Below are 24,673 nucleotides of genomic sequence, written 5' to 3'. Positions count from 1 at the left end.
TGGCTGAGAACATGTGATTTAGGGGCGGATATACAATTGGTACAACCTGTCCAGCTGTAGAGTGGCCCAAGAGGTAAGGAAGGACACTTCCACTTACAATACAGAAATGCCCCCTTCCCAAGTGGAATTATGCATTATGATCCCCCTATTGGACTGCAAAGGGCCTGTATGTTGTTCTTGTACAGGGGGCCTCTTATGTCTGTTTTATCTCCAGATGAATCCTGTGTGAATTTAGAATAATAGGCAGCCTTTAATTTTCAGTTGATGAACTTGTGCCGCCTACACAGTAGTGAACCTATCAGCAGGATTTCACTCCTCCAAAAAACTATTTGTGTGCATACTTTGCTCTTTCAAAGACAAGTCCTAAAATATTTTTACATGGCCAGTCCGTTCCTCCGTTACTGAGAAATGAGCGTTTGTATTAATATGCAAATGAGGTTGTAGATCTGAAGTATGTGTCACTCCAGCTCTTTTTCTAGCACAGGGCCTCCTCCTCCTGCTTAACTGACAGCCTCTATACTTTGTGAATTGAGGCAAAGTGCTGGGTAGGGAATAGAGCTGGAGTGACAGGAGTTTTCAGGTCTGCCATAGTCCTTTAACATATGAATTCAAATGCTAATTTCTCAGTAATGGAGCAATGACTGGCCATATAAACATATATCTCTAGACTTGTCTTTTAAAGAGTTACATGTATATATGAATATTTTTAAGTGGAGAATTTTGCTGACAGATACCTTTAACTTAGACATCAGAGATAAATTCCACACAGACATAATAATAATCTTTTATTTTTATATAGTGCTAACATATTCCGCAGCGCTTTACAGTTTGCACACATTGTCATCGCTGTCTTCGATGGCGTTCACAATCTAAATTCCCTATCAGTATGTCTTTGCAGTGTGGGAGGAAACCGGAGTACCCGGAGGAAACCCACGCAAACACAGGGAGAACATACAAACTCCATGCAGATGTTGTCCTTGGTGAGATTTGAACCCAGGACTCCAGAGCTGCAAGGTTGCAATGCTGCCCCCTGAGCTATTACTTAACCACCAGACCTCTACATAGGATTGAAATTCTTTTTCAAATGTTCTTCTGTTCTTCTGCTTAAGAGCACACCAAATATCAGAGTAACCATCATGCATTGTACCTCATGCTTCAGTAATTCTTAAAGTGACAGTAACTACCACAATTACTGTTGATCATTGTACAGATATAATAAATATTTTATTTCTATAGCAGAAGTGACTACAATATCTTAGCTTGGTTATTATCACATTTTATCTAATTAAGTAAATTCTTAATCATTTAACTTTTTGAAGGCCACATTTTTCCTTTGTCATCCCATCAGGACTCCGTGCCATCTAGAGCTGTTCATTCCTGCATTGGATGTGAGCGGTGTTAGTGACATTACAACCCAAAACCGCTGCCAAGAGATGTGCAGCATCAGCATGTATCATGCTCTTGTCCCTTTTTAATCAACACAAGTACAAGATACCATCTCGGGGATTGTGTGAGGTCGTAAAGTTATCGGCACTGCTCACTTCTGACATGGAAGTTAGTGGCTCTGGATGGTGCCAGATTACCTTTAACCGTCCATCAGGAACAATGGATCTGACAGGCGCAGCTCTTCTACTTTCATTTCTCCCTTCTCACCAGATTTTCAGGAAACCCCCTCCCTCTAGGTAGTCTCCTGGCTCTAGCTGCTGTGTGAAACCTGATACCACAGTTGGTCTGCAGAGCTTCAGGAAGGAAGATATAGCTGTGCTGGCTTCTCAGGCTCATTGGTCCTGAACACATCACACTTTATAAGGTTGGTATGTAATGTTTTTAGTCATTACTATTGTTTATTTAGCTTGTTTTATGAATGGATAGAGAAAGGTTTGTGGATATTTCATATAAATAAGGCAGATTTTCTTACAAATGAAAGTGTACTTCTCAGGAGTTTTGAAATTTGTGTATATCAAAGTTATTACTTTTATGTTGAGTAAATGGGTTTGTTTTGCACCTGATAATGTGTAGTCTCTTTTATTACATCCCTATGAAGGTCTCTGATCACTTTTAGATCACTGAAATTGAGAAAATTAGATATTCTAGGCATTTTTCTAGCCTGCGCTTGACAGGCACATTGTTCCATTACGAGTTAGTGCGAATATTGTTCCTGACGGAGGGTTAAAATAATAATAAAAAATACAAGTTTAATAACCTGCTTGAGGCTTGAAAAAAGTTTTAAAAAAGCAGATTGAATTGAAACAAACCCAATTTTAGTAACAAAGTGTTAATTTTAAAAAAATAAAATAAATAATACTATAAATATTTGGTATTACTGCAAAAGCAATGATTCACAGAATAATTTTATACAGAACAGTAAAAACTTCATGGAACTGCCAGATTGCTGTCAATTTTTTACATACAAAATAAAATTAAGTGTTATATAATAAATTTGAAAAGGGTGTTATAAAAAATTAAACTCTTCTCGGCAGAACAAGCCAGTGCCAACACTGCTAGACCAGCACCCCCACCTAAAGCAAGAATAGCTGTAATTATTTTATAAGGAAGGAACATAGTGATTGACAAAGGGTTGTCCGAGTACTGTTCAACCACTTTAAGGTGTTAAAGGGTATATGCCATAACATTATGAACTTTGTTGAACTGACCAATGGGAACTCAACTCATAGTTCCATCTAAGTGAATGGGGTTTTCTTGCAAAACTGTGATAAAGCTACATTTTTGCTTAACCCCTTTACCCCCCAAGGCTGTTTGCACCTTCATGACTAGGCCGAATTTTACATTTCTAACCACTGAAACTTTATGAGGTTGTAAGGAACAAGAGTTTGTGGGGATGCAGTGAGTAACCGGAGACAGAGAAGGGGTTAAAAAGGATTTACTGAACAGGCAATAACACGTAGTACTCCACACAGGGAGGAAAAGACAATCAGAAAAAGAATATACAAAACAAGACAACTTATCGGTTGTAGTTCTGGCAGGGGAAAGGCTGGAATCTTGGGTGGGCCGAAACATGGAAACAGTCCTTTATGTGGATTCCTCAGAAATGGTGCTGGACACGGCCCGTGAGCATGTGTACAGGCCACAACAGCCCGCGGTCTTACAGTGTAGTCTCTAAACAGTTGGTGTCTGGTGTCTCAGGTAAAACAGGGATATTCAACAGTATGGGAACAGAGGGTAACTTAATAGTGTCACAAGAAGTCTTAGGGTCAGCATACTGAGGAATGGGAAAAGTGGAGTTGTCAGTGCGAGCAGCGGAGAGGGAGTCAACCATCTCCTGTCACCTTCCCCCCAAGTCTGACCTGTTGCGGAGCTCAGGTGTCCTTATATACCCCATGCCCCCTGCTGTATGACAGAAAGGTGTCTCCCTGTCAGAGGAAACCTCCCCCGCCAGCGTGATGACAGCCCCAATCGTTCCGGCCTTAAAGGGCATCGCTCACTGCTGACTCCGTCTTGACTCATCTCCCTACAAGGTAATAACTCTAAAATACTTGATTGGATCCTACTGATTCTGAAAATGTTTTTTCATGACATATTGTACTTCATGATATTGGTAATATTTCTTCAATACAACTTGCGTTTTTTTGTGAAAATAAGAAAATTTGGTAAAAATTTAGAAAATTTAGCAAGTTTACAACTCTGGATTCTAATGCCCTTAAATCAGAATGATATGCCACACAAAATAGTTAATAAATAACATTTCCCACATGTCTACTTTACATCAGCACAATTTTTGAAACATTTTTTTCTTAGAAAGTTATAAGGGTTAAATTTTGTAGAACAGTAATCAAATAAACCAATCGTAACATTACGGCTGAGAGAAGAAAAAATCCTTCTCTCCCTGAATAAATCACCAAGAAAATTTGTGACTAGCGGAATACTCCCAAAAATGTAAACACCAAAAGAACTGAGTAAAAGACATCCACCAAAATAGATGAAATTAAATAAAATAGGTTTATTAAACAAATATCTCGTATCAATTCATTGTTTATAGAACATTACAGCACAAAGAAGGAAATAATGAGGAAACATGCTGATACAGCAAGGGGAGGGTGGGTGACATATAACCAAGAGTGAGCAAGATCACATGTATAATCGATGCAGACACTATTAGTAGCATATGTAGTAGGAGAGGCAGGTGAAAAATCGAGAAAATGTAAAAAAAGAACAGCAAACACCCCTACCCCAAAAGGTTAATCCTGTTTACCATTATAGAAGGTTGCACCCACACCTCTCCCTGCTGGCCCCTTTGAAGCGCGTTTTGCGTGGCAGCTTTTTCAAAAAGGAGGTTAAAAGTTGACCAAAGATTTCTAATTTTTTCAACAAAATTTGCAAAACCATTTTTTAGGGACCACAAAATATTTTAAGTGACTAAAAGCTGCACCCCCCAAGGTGCTTAAAACCATGTTCAAAAGTTTATTAGCCCTTCAGGTGTTTTACAGGAACTGAAAAAATGAACATTTAACTTTTTTTTCACAAAAAATTTAATTTAGACCCACATTTTTTATTTTTCACAGGTGTAATATAAAAAAGAACCACAAATTTTGTAGTGCAATGTCTCCTGAACATGCCAATACCCCATGTGTGGGGCAAAAACACTATTTGGCGGCACGGCAGGGCTTTAAAGGGAAGTAGCACCATTTTACTTTTTGAATGCAAAATTTGGTGGAATAATTATGGGATGCCATATCGCATTTGAAGAGCCAATGATGTGTCTAAACAGTAGAAACTCCTCACAAGTGACCACATATTGGAAACTAGACCCCTCAGCGAACTTATCTAGATGTGTGGTGAGCACTTTGAATCTCCAAGTGCTTCACAGAAGTTTAAAACGTAGAGCTGTGAAAATAAAAAAAAACATTTTTCTGCACAAAATGATATTTTAGCTCTGCTTTTTTTATTTTCACAAGGATAACAGGAAATATTGGACCACAAATATTGTTGCACAATTTCTCTTGAGTACGCTGGTAAACCATATATCAGGGAAAACCACTGTTTGGGCGCATGGAAGGGCTTGGAAGGGAAGGAGCACCATTTGACTTTTTGAACGCAAAATTGGCTGAAATTGAGAGCAGATGCCATGTCACGTTTGGAGAGCCCCTGATATGCCTAAACAGTAAAAACCCCATAATTGACCCCATTTTGGAAACTAGACCCCTCATGGAAATTATTTAGGTATAAAGTGAGCAATTTCAACCCCCCAGGTACTTCACAGAAGTTTATAATGTTGAGTCATGAAAGTAAAAAAAATCAAATTTTTTCCACAAAAATGATCTTTTAGTCCCCAATTTTTTATTTTCACAAGGCTAACAGGACAAATTGGACCACAAATGTAGTGCAATTTCTCCTGTGTATGATGATATCCCATATTTCAGGGAAAACCACTTATTGGGCTCACGGCAGGGTTTGACAGGGAAGGAGCACCATTTGACTTTTTTATCGCAAAATTGGCTGGAATTGAGAGCGGACGCCATGCTGCCTTTGGATAGCCCCTGATGTGCCTAAATAGTAGAAACCTTCGCACAAGTGACCCCCTTTTGGAAACTATATCCCTCAAAGAAATTATCTACATGTGTGGTGAGCACTTTGAACCCACAAATGCTTCACAAAAGTTTATAAAGTAGAGCCATGAACATTTTTAAAAAACAAAATTTTTTTCCACAAAAATTAGCAACCAATTTTTTTTATTTTCACAGGGGTAACAGGATAAATTGGACCACAAATGTTGTTCAATTTCTCCTGAGTATGCTGATACCCCATATATGGGAAAAAGACACTTTTTGGGTGCACGTCAGGGCTCGGAAGTGAAGGAGTGATGTTTGACTTCTTGAACGCAAAATTGACTGGAATTGAGAGCTGATGTCACGTAGTGTTTGGAGAGCCCCTGATGTGCCTAAACCGTGGAAACCCCCACAAGTGACCTCATATTAGACACTAGGCCCCCCAAGGCTTTATTTAAATATGTGGTGAGCACCGTGAACCCCCAAGTGCCTATAGAAAATTATAACGTTGAGTCATGAAAGATAGAAAGTCAAAACTACTATTTGGGTGCACAGTAGCGCTGGGAAGGAAAGGAGTACCATTTGACTTTTTGAACTCAAAATTGGCTGAAATTGAGAGAGACGTCGTATTGCATTTGGAGAGCTTCTGATGTGCCTAAACAGTGGAAATCCCAACAAATGACCCCATTTTGGAAACTAGACCCCTCAGGGAACTCATGTAGATTTGTGGTGAGCAATTTGAACCCACAAGTGCGTCACAGACGTTTCTAATGTAGAGCTATGAAAATAAAATAAATCACATTTTTTTTCCACAAAATATATCTTTTTGTGATGTTTGACTTTTTGAGCGCAAAATTGGCTAGAATTGAGAGGGGACGTCATGTTGTCTTTGGAGAAATCTTAATGTGCCTGATCAGTGGAAACTCCCACAATTGACCCCATTTTGGACACTAGACCCCCCAAGGAATTAATTTAGATATATGTTAAGCACAGTGAACTCTCAAGTGCCTCACAGAAAATTTTAATGTTGAGTTGTGAAAGTAAAAAAAAATTAAATTTTTTCCACAAAAATGATGATTTACCCCCAAATATTTCACTTTCACAAAGGTAACAGGAGAAAATGGACCTCAAAATTTGTTGTGAAATTTCTCATGCGCACGCTGATACCTCATATGTGGGAGAAAACCTCAGTTTTGGCACATGTCAGGGTTCGGAAGCGAAGGAATGACATTTTGGAATGCAGACTTTGATGGAATGGTCTGTTGGCATCATGTCAAGTTTACAGAGCCCTTGATGTGCCTAAACAGTGGAAATCCCCCACAAGTGACCCCATTTTGGAAACTAGATGCCCCTAGGAATTGATTTAGATATGTGTTGAACACCGTGAGCCCCCAAGAAAATGGATCCCCAAATTTCTTATGAGTACGCTGATACCTCATATATGGGAGAATAGCACTTTTTGGTGCACGCCAGGGCTCGAAAATTTAAGAGTGGCGGTACGGAATTCAGACTTTGATGGATTGGTCTTCGGGTGTCATATTGCTTCCCTGATGTGCCTATACAGTAGAAAGCCCCCACAAGTGACCCTATATTGGAATTTATCTAGTGTTTTCCTGGTATGTGAATTTTAAAATGTGGCTTATACATTTATTGTGTAGAGTGCATCAGGTTGGCATATGTAAGTGGTGAAGGATACGTATTAAGCATCAGGATTCTCCCTCTGCACAGGAGGAACCCCAAGCCATGTCTTCTCCTGCGGTCCCCCATTCAGTCTCAGCCTCAGCGGATCCTGCTCAGCAGAGACGTCGGTCTCAGCATATTGCTCAGACCCGTGCTGTGCGATTGATTGCTGCTCCTTCTCCAGGTTCAGCTATAGCAATCAACAGCAAACCGCAGCGAACAGTCATTCCTGAGACTGATAGATGCCTATAAGCTCTACACAATCTATATACCACATGTAACTGAAGAAGGTCACATTGACCGAAACGTCTTTTTCGTGTACTACAATAAACCGCCTTGCAAATACCTTTAAGTTGAGTGCTAGGTTTATATTTGTTCCTGAGACTAAGACTGGGCTTCGACCTACTGAGCAAGCTCGTGAGGTGGCAAGCTCTCATTGGCGGTCGACGGTCAGCTGCTCAGGTCCTCAAGCAAGCCCAGATTGGTCCACTAGCAAGGTCGTGGCATACTGGGATCTATAAAAGGATCTCATAGTCGCACGGCTGTGCACTAGTATAGACCATGTGGTGTGTGTGTTGTATGCACGTATGATTGTCTCTGGTGACTGTCTCATTATGAAACCCCTACCCTTGGTATGTATGTGTTGTTCAACTCTGCCAGCTAGTGCCTAGGCTGATAGTTCAGTTAGGCGGCAGAGTCAATGTCTAGCGTTAGCGCCAAGTAGTGGCATCGTCTGTGCGATGCCGTGTGCATAGTGGGTCCGGTGAGACTATAGCCCCAACATTCTAGGGGTTGAGCCTAGAGACCTCACTCATGCCATATCTGCTGTGCCCTGTGACGTTCAACAGGAAACAGCGTTCTTTTATGTTGTTGCTGCGGCTCTGTGGAGCAACAGAGTTTGCTGCTGTTCACGCTGGGTAACATTTAACCCGCGTGTTTTCGGTGCACAACCACCATCTTGTTCTGCCATTACTTAGCAGCAGGTTCCATCTCTGCACAGTGGACCCCGGGTTGCGAACACACCTTATTATTATATTTTATTTGGTGCGTTCCGCCAACCCTAACAGTACGACAGATTGTCATATGCGAGTTGTGTAAGTCAGAAATGAATATAGTAGTCCATGGATGTGTGGTACAGTCTCAAGCATTCTTTTATACACAGGCCAGGTTAGTTGGGGCAGGTGTCGCATTGCAAAATGATGTCCTTACATATTCCCCTTTTGTAACAGACTAAGCACCTTTTTTGTAACCTTCCTTTCTTTTGCGATTTGAGGGACCTCACTGCCAAAATGTTGGCCTGGTACGATACGAGGACCTTCAGTTGTGGAAGTTCCGGGGCCCGCTCCTTCCTGACTGTCAAATATCAGAGCCTTGATCACCACTTTCTGCAACTGAAGGTACAACATTCCGGTCTGGACTGCACATCGTGATACCTTGAAAGTGTTGTACATTGCCATCTATATCTGTGTATCTGTATAATGTGAAATGCCATCTTCTTGAACCACACCTTGGCCTTTCTCTTGGCACTGTATGGCTGGAGGACTTGACCAAAGAGACCAACTCCCACCTATGTTCTTGTTGTACACCAGCATGCAGTGTGGTTTGTGGACCTGCGTAGAGGTACCTTGTGTAATGGTGTAGTGGTGAGGAAGCTGCCATCACCATGTATGGTAGTCAAGAAAAGGAAATCCCTCTAGTCCTTGTACTTGACCACCAGCAATGTTGTTGCTCTATTGGGCTCTACTATTGCACTTCATGAGCAGCTGCCCAATTAGCATCTTAGGGAGGCTTTTCTGATTTTTGCGGACAGTACCGCAAGCTATGGTTCCACGCACAGAGAGGGACTTGATGCTGGTCTAAAATTTATCTACGTAGAGGTGATAACCTTGATAAAACAGTGAGTGCACCAAAAGTCACACAGTTTTCCCACTCACTCCAAGGACAAAGGCGTATTCAGGGAGTTCAATCCTTCCCTTCATAAACCTGAAACTTGTGAGTGCATGTTCACACTTGGTCACTTAGGCTATGTGCACACGGTGCGTATTCTGCTATGGAATTTTCCACACAGAATTTACTAAACCCGCAGGTCAAATGACCTGCATTTTTCCTGTGGATTTAGTGCAGTTTTTGTGCGGTTTTCCCCTGCAGTTTTCCACCTGTGGATTTCTAGAATGGAGCAGGTGGAAAACTGCAGAAAAACCATACAAAAGAAGTGACATGTTGCTTTTTTCATTCCGCACCAAATCTGCGCGGAAAAAAACGCAGCATGTGCACTGCGGATTTTGTTTTACATAGGCTACAATGGTACTGTACATCACATGCAGTTCTGCTGCGTATACGCAGGGCCAAATCTGCTGTGTTTATGCAGCAGAATCCGCACCGTGTGCACACAGCCTTAACAGAAAAAAGAACAAGACAGAAACATAATGATTAAATACCCCATAATAAATAAATAAATAGCATAGTACATGAATATAATATATGGTACTTAGCTAACAAGTTTTTTTATTTAAATAAATGCGAAAGCCATTTCAACTGTTCACAGTGACCATAATAGGGACAGTCCTAACGCTTAGAAGGACTAGGCCCAACTTCTCAATAAATAAGTTTCCTTTGAGCTGGGCAATATATTGATGTGGTCTCCTATGGCTTTGTGTCCACTAGTTGGGACCAGTCCTTCTCAGCCCTTATCTACATGCATGTCTCTTGACAAACGGTAAGGTTTTTACGTTTAGAGTTAGGACTGTCCCAATTACGGTCACCGTGAAGAGGTGGGATGGCTTTCACATTTTTTTTTATTAAAAAAATATGAAACATGTTAACTCATTACCGCATATTATTTTCATGCACTATGCTAATTATTTACTGCTGGATACTTAGTCATTATGTTTCTGTCTTTGTTCTTTTTTTCAGTAAAAAATACAGTATTAGACGACAATTGCGATGGTATATTTTTACTGCCCTTAATCTAAATTATGGCATATTTTTATTCTTTAAAAAAAAAACAGAAAATCAAAAACCGGAGATGGATCACTGATGATTCTTTTTTTCTGTGAGGACACTGACTCAATTCAGTAAAAAATAGTGTAGTAGATTATGATTGCTACAGTATATTTTTACTGTCACTAATCTAAATTATTTTTTTATTCTTTTTTTAAAAAACAAAAACAGCCCAACAACTGGAGGTTGATCACTGATGAGCATCAGTGATCAGCACTTGACAGCTAGAGAATGCACAGATCATTTTTTTTTTTCTGACACTAACCCTAAAGGGCCCGTTACACACAGCGATCTCGCTGGCCAGATCGCTGATTTTGTGACACATCAGCGATCTCTCCAGCGAGATTGCTGTGTGTGACATCCAGCAGCGACTGGCCCCCCCCGCGGGGTATCACTGATCGTGCTGGATCGTCCTTGCCCGTTTTTTCATCGCTGGTCTCCTGCAGGCCAGTGCGCATCGCTGCGTGTGGCAGCGGAAGCCAGCGATGAGCGACGCTGCACGCTGGTTACCAATGTAAACATCGGGTTTCTAAGGGCTGCGGAGCCCTTAGAAACCCGATGTTTACCCTAGATACCAGCGTGCACTGCAGGCAGGGTGGGAGGTGGAGGCAGAGCGGCGCGCAGACCGGAGTAGCTCTGCTATCTGCTACTCCAGTCTGTCTGCGCCGCTCTGCCTCCACCTCCCACCCTGCCTGCAGAGCACGCTGGTATCTAGGGTAAACATCGGGTTTCTAAGGGCCCCGCGGCCCTTAGAAACCCAATGCTTACGTTGGTAACCAGCGTGCTCGCTGTTCCTGATCGCTGGATGGGCTGTCTATGTGACAGCTCACCAGCGATCAGCTAACAATGTCCCAGCGATCCCTTCCACGTCGGATAGTTGGTGGGATCGCTGGGACATCGTTATGTGTAACGGTACCCTAAGTCCACATTTACTCATTCAATATTTGGTCAGTATTCTACATCAGTGTTTGTAAGCCAAAACCAGAAGAGGAACAAACAGATGAGAAGTATAATAGAAACACGTCGCCACTTTTGTATTTTTTACTCACTCCTGGTTTTGGCTTGCAAATACTGATGTAAAATACTGACCAAATACTGAACGTGTGAATGCGGCCTTACTCAATTCAGTAAAAAATACTGGAGTAGACAATGATTACTATGGTATATTTTTACAGTCCCTAATCGAAATTATTTGTATTCTTTAAAAAAAAAACAACAAACAACCAGAGGTTGATCACTGATGTGCTTTAGTGATCAGCGCTCGATGGCTGTAGGACGGACGGACGATTATTTTTTCCGTGCTGACACTAACTCAATTTTGTTAAAAAATACTGTTGTAGATGAAAAATACTACAGTATATTTATCCTGTCCCTAATGTACTCCCATCATCTAATCTAAATTACTTTTTTTTACTCTTTACTTTAGTGAAGTTGCTGATCAATGCTTGACGCCTGCAGAACGCAAGCACGGAGGTGGTGCAAAGGACGTCATTGCCAATCGCACCAATCAGAGCTGGCCCTTGTGACTCAGTGGTTGCTAGGTTCCAGCCTATGATCGGTACTCCTACAGCTCCGATCATAGGCTGAACATCAGTGTTAGGCCGGGGTCACACTAACCGACACAAAATACGGTCCGTAGTTTACATGCGTAATACGCATGTATAATCCCTAAATTGTCTAAATTGTATGTCATCCGTAAGCAAGGTGTGGTCGCGTATTTTGCGCATGTCAGCATCCGTATGTAATCCGTATGTAATCCGTATTGCGAGATTTTCTCGCAGCCTTGCAAAATGGACATTTAACGATTTTGAGTCCTGCTAACTATTTAAATCATTAGCCTGCACCCTATTTATTGCCTCAGGAACAGGTGGCTGCCTCCATTCTCTCCATTTGTGACCTTGCCTTCACTAGGTGTGTTGCTGTTGTATGTGCAACATGGTGGACAGTCTGACTTTCAACACAACTGAGCAGGTTCACTTCAACTCACTTTTGTCACGCCGCTTTGGTCAACCATACCCAGTGATAGTGGATCCGCGGAGGAGGAGACGCATGTGAGTACATCCACTTTTGAGGCAACGACTCACAAGAGGTCATTTTCACCGCCTCTATTCTTCTCTGTGGGAGCATCCTGCAAAATTCTACCCATACTGTCGCATGAGCCTTGCAACATTTGATCGACTCTTGGAGACAGTGCGCCCTGGGATAACCTTTCAGGACACTAGGATGCGCAAAGCTATATCTGCAGAGGAGCGACTTCTACTCACTTTACGGTATGTACTACACAACCACATTCTCTATGTTCATGATGTGTTGCCAAAAGTATGTATTTATTGCTTCATGGACTAATTTTAATGCCCTCATCTTATTCCAGATATGTTGAAGCTTACAGACCAGAATGTTATGTGTAATATGTACTGAATATCACTTAGTCATTGTGCAACCAAATATGTGTGTAGATCTGAAATCCTAACAAGTTTGGTATGTATGTACCTGTTTTTTGTTTAATTTGTGCATTCTAAAATGTCCCTTTTCTGTTGTTCTTTAGCTTCCTGTCCACTGGCCTGTCTTATGCCGCCCTCCACCTTGAGTTTCTGATTGGAAGATCTACCATTTCTGGCATAGTCAGGTCGACATGTAGTGAAATATGGTCAAGACTACATCAACTCGTCATGCCCGAGCCCAGGATGGAAGACTGGTTGAGGATATCAAGAGACTTTGAGGAGGAATGCCACTTTCCTAATTGTATTGGAGCCCTTGATGGCAAACATATCTGGGTGCGTAAGCCGCCGAACTCTGGCTCCCAATTCTTCAATTATAAACAATACTTTTCTGTTGTATTGTTGGCTCTGGTCGACCCTCAATACAAGTTTATAATTGTTGACATTGGGGCCTATGGAAGGATGGGAGACTCTTGAGTCTTCAATACTTCAATACTCCCATTACGCTACGCACCAACCAGTTGGATCTACCACCACCACGCCAGCTACCAGGCTCCACTCAAGAATCTGTCCCTTGTGTCCTTGTGGCAGATGAGGCGTTTCAGTTAACGCGCAATGTCATGAGGCCATATCCCCGGCGCAACCTTGACCACCGGCGCAGAATTTTTAACTTGCGCCTATCACGTGCTTGGCGACTGGTGGAGTGTTCCTTTGGCATTCTTTGTGCCAAATAGCGCGTACTCCAGTCTGCCATTCAGCTGAGTGAACAAAATGTTAATGAAGTAGTTAAAGTCTGTGTTGTTCTTCATAACTTCACCAGGATACATGATTGTTCCTCCTCTGGTGGTGTTGTGCGTGGGTTGGACAATGTGCGTAGGGCAAGACCACCTATCAACCCTCAACGTAGACCGCTCTCTGGCCTCAAAGTGCGTGATATTTTCACAAATTACTTTATGTCACCTGAGGGTGAAACTTCTTGGCAAGAGCATGCTGTGTCTATGTTATAATTTTTTTGTTTATATGTGTCTAAATATATATATTTCTACCCCTTATGATTCTTTGAGTGTTTCATTGCATTGGTAAGTGTATGTTAGTATGCTGACACTGTTTTTTATAATTGACACAGAGACGTTAAATGTAGTAGAGAAATGTTTACTTTTGCCATTTTTTTTTGGGGGGGGGGTTTAACCAAATCATATTACTGCCATATGAGAACTGTGGCAATGGGCCAAATTGGCCTTTTTGCAGATGTCAACATTTGTTTAAAATAACATTTGCACACAGAGACAAAAAAAAAACATTATGCAGTACCAAAATGGCTACATTATATATTGTGGAAAGATGGGGAGGGAGAAGGTTGAAGACCAGCCTGTGGTTGCTGCTGGCTACTTTGCCCAACATTGCCCTGTGTGGGGGCATACTGTTACCCATGATGAGGGTAATGTACTGCCTCCCGGGCTTGTTGTGGGTACTGGCCAGAGTGATACTGAAGAGGGGCATCTTGTTGGGTCTGGTAGGCCCGTGTCTCATACCCACCAATATATCCATGTCGTCCCCAACCAGGTTGGGACCAGCCTCCAACACTGGGTGGGAACAAGTGGCCATATTGGTGAGGTTGGCTAGAGCCAGACATATGTGGCTGCTGTTGGGAAGGTTGGGTAGGGGGAGGAAGGGGGTGAGGTGTAGGCCCACGTATTTGAGGATCCTCAGAGCCTGCTTGAGCAAGCATGTGTGTGGGGTGTCTATGGCGCATTAGATTTCTGGGTGAAAGCTGCCACCTCTCCAGATATTCAAATAATTCTTATGGGGTATTGGGGTGTGTGCAAGCATCAAGCAGGATCTGGAAACATCCTTGAATACGGAGCCTCACCTCACGGGAAAGGGCACGAACGTAAAGGGCCAGGCTGCGCAAGTGTGCCTCCTCGCCATCATCAGTATTGACTCTAGCCAAATAGTTGAGGACCCCAGTGTCCACATTTGTACGTGTGTCCTGGGCAGGGATCTGGCGCCTTCTTCTTCCTCGCCGGGATGGTCCAGCAGGCTGTGGTGAGGCCCGGATCTGGGCAGTTGGGCTGCTGCTCATGTTGCCCTGCTCCTCCAGTATGGCTGATGGTGCAGCAGCAGATGGTCCTGGTTGTGGATGTGGTCCTGGTGGTGGGGTTTGTGGCTAAGGCACTGGGTTTTCCTGTGAGGATTCTTCACCTATGCTTCTTGTAGGGGGAGAAGATGGGCCAGCCACCTCATTCCCTACAGGATCAATGATGGGCTCTGTATCTGAGCCAGTTCCCCTCTCCGTAAGGTTGGACTGAGTTCTGTTATGAAATAGAACAGAGCCAAAAATAAATCAATATTTTTGGCCCTGTAAAGTATCTGTGTAATGTGGTGTGAGGGATCTACTTACGGTCTCAGATCCAGAATAGGGGCAAGGAAGGAGAGGCGGTCATAATAAATGTATTTCTGCTTTAGGTGGCCCGCATCACCACTCCTGGACCACTGCTGACGTTCCCGACTGTATTGGTCGCGGATGCTGCGCCACCGTCTCATCACATCTTCCACTGCAATGTGACAGGAAATATTCTCAATTTCACATATTTGATATGTCACATTTGCTAACAGTAGCCTGTGGCCTTCTGGGGTGTGCTTTCTACCCAGGGTGGCATATATAATTGGGGCATCCAGGCCAGATACACAGGGTCACAGTAGTTCATGTATCAAGTAACTACACTTACTAACTTGGTAGGCTAGGAGGATGAGGAGCTTGTGGCCTGGGCCGAATTATGGCAGTGTAAAACCATGGGTCACATCAAAATCTACCCGCCTCCTGAGTAAAAAAGTAAAAACACAGGAAGGGGGGGGCTGATTCTATATTCATTTTTTGATGTGAGGTAATTTTACACAGTTTTTGGGTTGTACTTACTCAGTTGCTGCTGCTCCTCACGTGGCCGATCACCAAAATCGTGAAACATCTGGCGACTTATGCGCCTCCATGATGCCTCCTTTCTTGCCTGGTTGGCATAATGGGCATCACATTGGTCCCAGATTTCTGGCCGCTCCTGCACTAAGACAATAAGCATCTCCACATTGAGGAAATGTGCCATGACGCTGATGTACTCCGTGGAGGCGTACTTCCTGGATGTCTGGAGCGCTTGTTGAGTTCATTTGCATGTCTAAGCTTCCTGATGATGGATTGGCCCATTTCCTGTCACCTGCCAAAAGACCTGCGTATTTCTCGCAAGTCACACGTGTGGTCCGTGTGTAATCCATATTTTTTGCGCACCCATAGACTTGCATTGGCGTACTACGGGCGTAGTACGCTGACAATCGCAGCATGCTGCGATTGGCATGGACCGTAGAATACGGACGAGAAATATACGGCTGTTGGGTGCTACCCCATACAGAATAATTTGTCCGTGTGTAATGCGTGCTTTTAACACCTCTCACTCCTCCGTATTCCTCTCTAGTGTGACCCCGGCCTTAAAGGCAATCTGCTTGCCTCAGTGGTTAGCAATGTTGGCTAGCACTTTAGCGCTGGTGTCCTGGGTTCAAATCCCACCAAGTTCAACGTCTAAAGGATTTTTTGTGTTCTGCCTGTGTTTGCATGGGTTTCCCGGCTTCCTCCCACACTCCAAAGACACACTGATAGGGAATCTAGATTGTAAGCTCCATCGGGGACAGTGCCAATAATGTCTGTAAAGCGCTGTGGAATTAATGACGCTATATAAGTGAGTAAAATAAATACCCAGCTATTGTTCTCAAATGTTATACTGTGTATTACTCTTTTTTCACTTTTTAATACTATTTGTAGTCACATGTTGCTTCTTATGCTTAGCTTCATTTATTGTACACAAGGAATGTCTATCGACAAAGTGTGGTTTATATTTAGCAGTAATGAGATCAATTTTTCCATAAGTTTTGAGATTTTTCCCTTCGGACTCTGAGCTGCTGAATAATTTTTAAAAATCCAGTTAGAATAACAACAATTTGGAAATGGAAAAGAAAAAAATCTCATAGTTTATATCTAAAATTAAGTTCACATTAGTGCCATGGCTCCTGTCTAGACAGCATTGACTATATAATGGGTCTTTTAGATACCTGTGGGGTTTCCATTATTCTTTTCTTCACAGCATAAATAGAATAGTGTGATCTGCTGCACTAAGCGTCAAGTAATGACAGAAACCCAATGGAAAGGGAACGAGCAGTAGCTTTAACAGGGGCTAAGATGTACTGTATGTGCAAAGTGGTCTGGTTTCCTTACTGCTCTTCACTGCTGGGGTTTCTTCACTCTACATTTTCTATTGCCAGTGCAGATGGTCCTTACACTCCAGCGGGTGAGAGGAGAGGACAATTCTGTACTAAGCAGAAGGAGGTGAGCTGGCGTGCCTTCATTTCTTGTATAAAGACCAATCTTAATTAGTGAGTAGTGGTAGCATAATAGCACTGAGGTTTCATTCTGACATTTGTGTTTTTCAAGGATAGAACTGGCATTCAGTACAGTTTATTAGGCTGATCACTTGCCGTAGTTTTTTTTTGTGTGGACTGAGACATACATCAAATAACGGTGACATGTTCATTTTTGGTTCAATCCATCAATTAATCATGCCCCTTCAAATCAATGGATCCATGAAAAGATATAGACCACACCGATGCCATTCATGTGATATCCTAGAGTAGTCTGGATGAAAGAATATCTGATGCAACATGAATGGTAAAAACTAACACATTTATTAAACACTAATGAAAATCTGATCTAGCACATTGTTGAAAATTGGTCTTTTTTCATGTATAAGAAAAGGCCAAAATAATGAAAGTAATTTTTTTTGGTGAGAAAAAGACAAGTAATTCACCAGTTACTTTCTATTTGCCCTATATCAATAGTACAAACAAAAAAATTAAAGAAGCCCTCCCATTAAGTTATGTTATTCATTAAATGTACTATATGTATATTTGCATGTTGTGCAGTGTGGGTGTATTAATGTACTCACCTACTCTGCTCTCCAGGATCCAACACCGTTCTGCTCCACTTTTGAGTGACATCACCACAATTGTGACCAACCGGATCGCTCTATGCTATGTGCAAGCCAGAAGTCTCTTTTCAGTGTGGAGTCTTGTTCTGACGCTCCATAGACTTACATTGTAAGGCTGGAATCACATTTGTGATGAATACGGATGAGTGCTATGCAATAAAATATCACATAGCACTCGGACCTTGTGACGAGGTCAGCTTACGCTGAGTCGTTTTCTTTAGAGTGGACCCTCTGGATTGGGGCACCCACCCACCTAGGGTGAGCTGACCTTGTGAGGAACTACCCCCTATACAGGGAGTGTCAGGGGCAAGACCAAGGGGGTGAGCCACCACGACTGCTGGCACCAGACGGCCGGCTCAGGTAGACACTAGGTACGAGTGTCTGACGACAAAGGACGTGCAGGAGACAAGACAAGACGTAAGTTCAAGGTATTTTCATTAAGGCAAATTCAGGAAACATTAGGTGCAAAACGTGATAACAGGCAAAATACAGCAAGGTGTGTGCGTGGCACGCCAAGGTCCCTGGAATAGTATGTGCTACAAGGCAAGCCCCTTTACCAGCAAGGACACGATGGCATCGGACTCCGGACAGCTGGCAAGGATCAAGGCATCAGGCAGTAGTCTTCATGCTTACGATCTCTGGCATTGATGGCAGGTTCCGGGAATCAAGCAGGCAAACCAGGGTACAGGCAAGAGGCACGACAGATCTCCAGGCATGGTGCGTGTTAGGGAACACAACGAGGTCCAAGGCAAGATTCCAGGCAGGGTGTGTGCTAGGGGCACACCAGGGTCCAGGGCAAGGTGCAAGGCAAGGTGCAAGTGTAGGGGACACGCCAGGGTTCAAAGTTCAACATACAAGACAAGGTGCGTGTGTAGAGACACACCAGGGCACAAGGTACAAGGCAGAGTCCTGCGTGTGCCAAGGGGCATGCCAGGGTCATAGTTCAAGGCAGAGTCCTGTGCGTGCAGAGGGCACGTCAGGGTCAAGGTTCAAATCAGAGTCCTGCACATGCAGAGGGGCACGCCAGGGTCAGGGTTCAAGGCAGAGTCCTGCGCGTGCAGAGGGGCATGCCAGGGTCAGGGTTCAAGGCAGAGTCCTGCACGTGCAGAAGGCACGCCAGGGTTCAAAGCAGAGTCCTGCGCGTGCCGAGGGGCACACCAGGGTATAGGCTAGGACCTGTGCGTGCAAGAGGGCATGACAGGGTACATGGCAAAACCTGCATGTACTTTTACAGAAGCCCAGGGAGGTATGCTACGGGGCAGGCGAGGGCCTGCGTGTGCTAAGAGAGGAGCACGCAAAAACAGTGCAGAGACAGTGTGGGTGCAAGGAAGCACAGGCAGCACGGCTGGGCACTGGCTAGCTGGACGGGCTGCAGCACAAACAGGCGGGTAAGACTCCAGTGAACTCGGCTTGGGCATAGCAGGCGACACAGCTGTCACTGACCGATGAGCACAGCTGAGGCACAAGCAGGTGGGCACGGCTAGGGCGGGCATGGCTGAGGCACAAGCAGGAGGCTAGGAAGGCCAGGTGCATGCAAAGGGCACACAAAGAAACAAGGCAAGGTAAAGCTAGAAACAAGGCAAAGCTAGACAGGTTACGGAACAAGGAGCGGAACATAGGAGGAAACACAGAGTCAGGTCATAGCGAGAACAGAGCTAGCAGCGGAGCGTAGGCCGAAGCCCAGAGCCGGGTCAAGGGAGAACCTTGAGACTAGCCCAGAAATGTGCTAGAGAGCACAAAAGGTAAGAGAGGAGGAATGGTGTGTGTGCCAGGAGGCACTACAGAGCACCATAAGTAAGAGAGGAGGAATGGTGCGTGTACCAGGAGGCACAACAGAGCACCATAGGTCAGAACAAGGCAGAACAAGCAAAGACAGAGAACATAGGAAGGACCACAAGGCAAAGCATAGCAAAAGCAAGACATGGCAAATCAGGCAAGGCAGAGAACACCGGAAGGACTACAAGTCCAAGCATGACACGGACAAAACATGGCACAATGGACAAACACAAGACAAGGCACGAGACAAGAGGCAGAGTACAAGCACAGAGTGTGTGCAGAGACGCACTACAGAGCAGAGTGCAGGGGCACAGAATACAGAGAGCGACCGAGCAGACCAAGAAGCTATGCAGGGAAGCAACATGATACTCAGGCCCCGACCATAGGAAGGGGCAGTCTGATATAGCACCATAGCACCTGCACTTCCGGGTCAGGACCAGGGAAGGACTTCCGGTTCAGATCCTCCAGGGTCATAGAGAGTGTTGCTAGATCAGACTGGGCTGAACCATAGAGAAGGTCACATGATCAGGGGCTCCACAAACACTGAGAGGTTAATTGGGTCAGACAGTGCTGGAACATAGGAAAGGTCACATGATCAGGGGCTCCAGGAATACAGAGAGGATTGCAGAATCAGAGCAGAGACGGATGGTTACTTAGCAACAGCGTACAGCCATGAGGTAAGGCACGCATGCACACTGCTCCAGGCATCTTGCAGCACAACAGTCACGAGGTGCGTGTGCACACTGCTTCCAGGGATATTGCAGCATGAGACATAACGGGCATGAGAATTCAGTGCATGTGCACACTGCTCCAGGAGTCATGCGGCATACCAGACATGGCGGGCATGATAGTTCGGTGCATGTGCACACTGCTCCAGGGATCATGCGGCATGACAGACATAGGGGGCATGACAGTCATAACGGACATGGCGGGCATGACAGACCTGTATTAATCTATGGGGCAACACCTATAAACATTATTTTTCTCTGCCGTTTTCAGCGTCCAAGTGAAATCACAGCATGCTACGATTTGCACCGACACTCGGCCGAGTCTCTGCACACTAGCACCATATAAGCATATGGGTGCGAGTGACACAGCACACATCACTTGGATATCATCCCAGTGCTGTGCAGTATATGAAATATAGAAATTAGTTTCTCTGCCTCCTCCGCAGCTGTGCTCCGATCCTCTCTGTGCGAGAGGCTCGGAGCACTGTAGCATGACACTTGGCTTCCGCTCGCAGCAGAGCAGGAGCCAAGGGTCAGTAGCAAATCGCATCTGATGCTCTCGCATTGGATGCCATATGCAAGTGTGACCCCGGCCTAAAATTCACTTTCATGACAAGCTGTGCTCTGCATGAGGGCTCATACTCACTTGCGAGAGACTCGCACGATTCTCGTGTGAGTCTCTCGCATGAAAACCTGACACTGCCGCAAGCAATCGGACCAGAGCGTACGGCTGTATAGAAATACATGTAGCTGCATGCTCCAGTCCCAATGAGTATGAGCCCTGACCTGGAGAGTATGCAGAGGTGTGACATCACTCAGAAGAGGAGTTGAATGGCGTTGGACACCAGAAAGAGCAGTGAAGATGAGAGTATTAATACACTCACCCTACATTACATGCACATATGCACACATTTCATTAATACAAACTTAATAGGACTTCTTTAAAGGGTATGCTTGTGATTAAACAAAAAAAGCTGTGAATTTTTTTCCAATGCTTTGTTATGATATTGCAGCTCTTCAGTAAATGGAAGTCAGCATGTACAATGAGGAAGTGCCTTTTCTGGAATAGATGCACACTTGTAGTGCTCCCGGGGAAGCACCCTGGTTTTTGGACCTCTGGGACATCACTTATGGGAAGATCAGGGGTTGGTGAGTAAGAGCATTTGAGCCTCCTCTTTATGGATACTAGACAATAATATTTTCTGCAGACCTTTCCTGTTCTATGCTAAGGCTAGTTTCACACTTGCTTTTTTTTGCAGCGCGTTTTTCCCGCAAAAAAACGCATTGAAAAAACGCATACAAATGCATACAAACGCTGCGTTTTTTTCAAGCATTTTTATGCGCATGCAGGAAAAAAACGCAGCGTTTTTGTGCGTTTGTATGCGTTTTTTGTGCGTTTGCGTTTTTTTTACAGATTTTGGAAAAACCCCACAAAAAAGAAAAAAACAACCATTCAACAACCCACAAGACCAATGGGACTTCATTGTGGGTGTGGTATGTTAATATATAGACCCTGTCTACAGTATTCTTCACATTTGCTTGATTCTTCTCGTGACCATGGATCTGCGCTGGAAGAGTTTTCACTTCAACTTGGATTTGGACATCGCGATGGCTCAGGCGTATGCAGTTGCTTGCCATGAACAAAGGAAGAGAGAGAGGCAGCGAAGACGGCGGCGTATGTGGATACATCCGATTGTTGAACTCCGGGAGAGCCGTGGGGCATACCACACCCTCTACAGCGAGCTCCAGTCAAACCCGGAGAAATTTACAGATTATATCCGGATGTCCCACGAAAGTTTCATGGATTTGCTTGCTCGTGTCCAACAATCCATCCGGAGACAGGACACACAGCTCCGTCGTGCGATTCCTCCTGAGGAACGGCTACTGGTGACATTACGGTATGTTTTAAAAACCAAGGGGTGCGGTCTGATGTTTTTTTTTTAAATTTAGTATTCAAAACCTTGGGTAATTAGTTTTCGTGAATGTACTAATATTTTATTTTATAGTTTTTTAAAATAATATACATAAATATTAATTTTACTTCTTTGTCTGTTCACAGATTCCTGGCGACTGGAGAAACCCTATCTTCACTACACTTCCAATACCGTATTGGAATCTCTACCTTGTCTGGAATTGTTGCTGACACCTGCCGGGCTCTCTGGAATGTTCTTTGTCCAGAATTTATGCCCCTGCCCACCGCTGAAAAGTGGATGGAAATTGCTGACAAATTCTGGACAGTATGCAATTTTCCCAACTGTTTGGGAGCTGTTGATGGTAAACACATACGGATCATCAAACCCAAAAGAACGGGATCTGAGTACTATAATTACAAAAAGTACTTTTCAATAGTACTCATGGCCATTGCGGATGCCGGATGTATGTTTGTAGCAGTGGACATTGGAGCATTTGGCCGTGGTAATGACTCACAGGCTTTTAAAAACTCAGACATGGGCCGGAGGTTGTATGGCAACCAATTTAATTTCCCTATGCCACGGCCTCTTCCTCACACCGAAGCTCCGCCACTGCCCTTTGTAATGGTTGGCGATGAGGCTTTTCAAATGTGCGGAAACTTACTGAAACCCTACTCCAGCCGGGACTTGGACCACACCAAAAAAATATTTAATTACAGGCTGACCAGGGCCAGAAGAACTGTCGAGTGTGCTTTTGGGATTCTTGTCTCCAGATGGCGAATTCTGGGCACGGCCATTAATCTTAAACTTGAAACAGTCGATGAGGTGGTGAAGGCCTGTGTGGTTCTACATAACTTTGTGATGGCTAAAGAGCACCCGACCTTTGAACTGGACGATGATGCTCCTAACCCATTGCCTGAATTCACTCAGCACACTCTCAGGTCATCCGTTGAAGTTGGCCAAATGAGGGACCAATTTGCGGCCTACTTTATTTCTGATGTAGGACGGGTGCACTGGCAAGATTAAATGGTGTAATGTTTTTGTTTGTTTATGGTAATAAAAAACCTTATTTGATACCATTACTGAGTGCACTATATTTTTTAAACTCCAATTAAATAAAAAACTTCCCATGTATAACTGAATTTTTTGATGTTCACACACCTGGGCAGGTAAATACACATATGAGTTAAAATGCAGCATTGCTAGTCTGCGTGAAATATATTGGAACGAGCAAAGCTGCAGGCCATGAATCAGGAAACCAATTTTTTTCAAGAGAAAATTGTCCAACTAGTTGAAAAAAAAGTATGTGATTTTCTCAAAACACAACCCTCAAAACCCAACCCCAATGAAAGTCCATGGGGAATACAAGTCAGCATTGAGTGGATGAATGTAATCTGCTCAATTCCAACTTACAAGTTATTACACTAGGCCTTGGAATGACTATACTAGGCCGTGGTATTTCAAATATGAGTATAGTAGGCCTCGGGCCTACTAGTATAGTCATATGTGAAATACCACGGCCTAGTATAGTCATACCAAGGCCTACTCAATTTTTACCAACTAGGATCTTGTTTCACGAAAAACAAACTGGTGAAACTTGACAAGTTTCAACAGTTTGTTTTTCATGAAACCAGATTCTAGTTGGTAAAACTAGAGTTATTACACTAGGCCTTGGAATGACTACACTAGGCCATGGTATTTCAAATATGAGTATAGTAGGCCTTGGGCCTACTAGTATAGTCATATGTGAAATACCACGGCCTAGTATAGTCATACCAAGGCCTACTCGATTTTTACCAACTAGGATCTTGTTTCACGAAAAACAAACTGGTGAAACTTGACAAGTTTCAACAGTTTGTTTTTCATGAAACCAGATTCTAGTTGGTAAAACTAGAGTTATTACACTAGGCCTTGGAATGACTACACTAGGCCGTGGTATTTCAAATATGAGTATAGTAGGCCTTGGGGCTAGTAGTATAGTAATATGTGAAATACCACGGCCTAGTATAGTCATACCAAGGCCTACTGTAATAACTCGATTTTTAACAACTGGCATCTTGTTTCACAAAAAACAAACTGGTGAAACTTTTTAAGAAAGAAACTTATTTTTTAGACAAGTTTCAACAGTTTGTTTTTCATGAAACCAGATCCAAGTTGGTAAAACTCGAGTTATTACACTAGGCCTTGGTATGACTATACTAGTCCGTGTTATTTCACATATGACTATACTAGGCCTTGGGTTGGTTTTTAACATGTATTTACCCATCAGTGTGTGTGAGCGGCGCAAACAACATTAATGAAACTTTGTAATGGTGAACCACAAATGTAAATTTATTTTTAATCACAAAAATAAACCAAAAAATTATTTTTTCCGGCGTTTGGGGGCAGATGGTTTCAATTTGGGGGTGTGCAGGGAATATGCAACACTTGCAGTTGAAGACGGTGTTTGAGGGGAAGGGGCAACAAAACTTGTGGGGGAAGGTAGTCCAGTTAAGGGAATTAAACTAGGAACACTTGGAGGAGAGGAAATCTGTTCAGGTACATTAGTTGTAATGGCATGTCGCCGTAGGCTTGTGTGCCTGGACCGACTTTGGCCCAATGCCCGCCTTGATA

This window comes from Dendrobates tinctorius, unplaced genomic scaffold (genome assembly GCF_039654945.1).
Source record: "Dendrobates tinctorius isolate UK_male_01 unplaced genomic scaffold, ASM3965494v1 ptg000128l, whole genome shotgun sequence".
NCBI lineage: Eukaryota > Metazoa > Chordata > Amphibia > Anura > Dendrobatidae > Dendrobates > Dendrobates tinctorius.
This window is presented reverse-complemented; position numbering follows the sequence as displayed.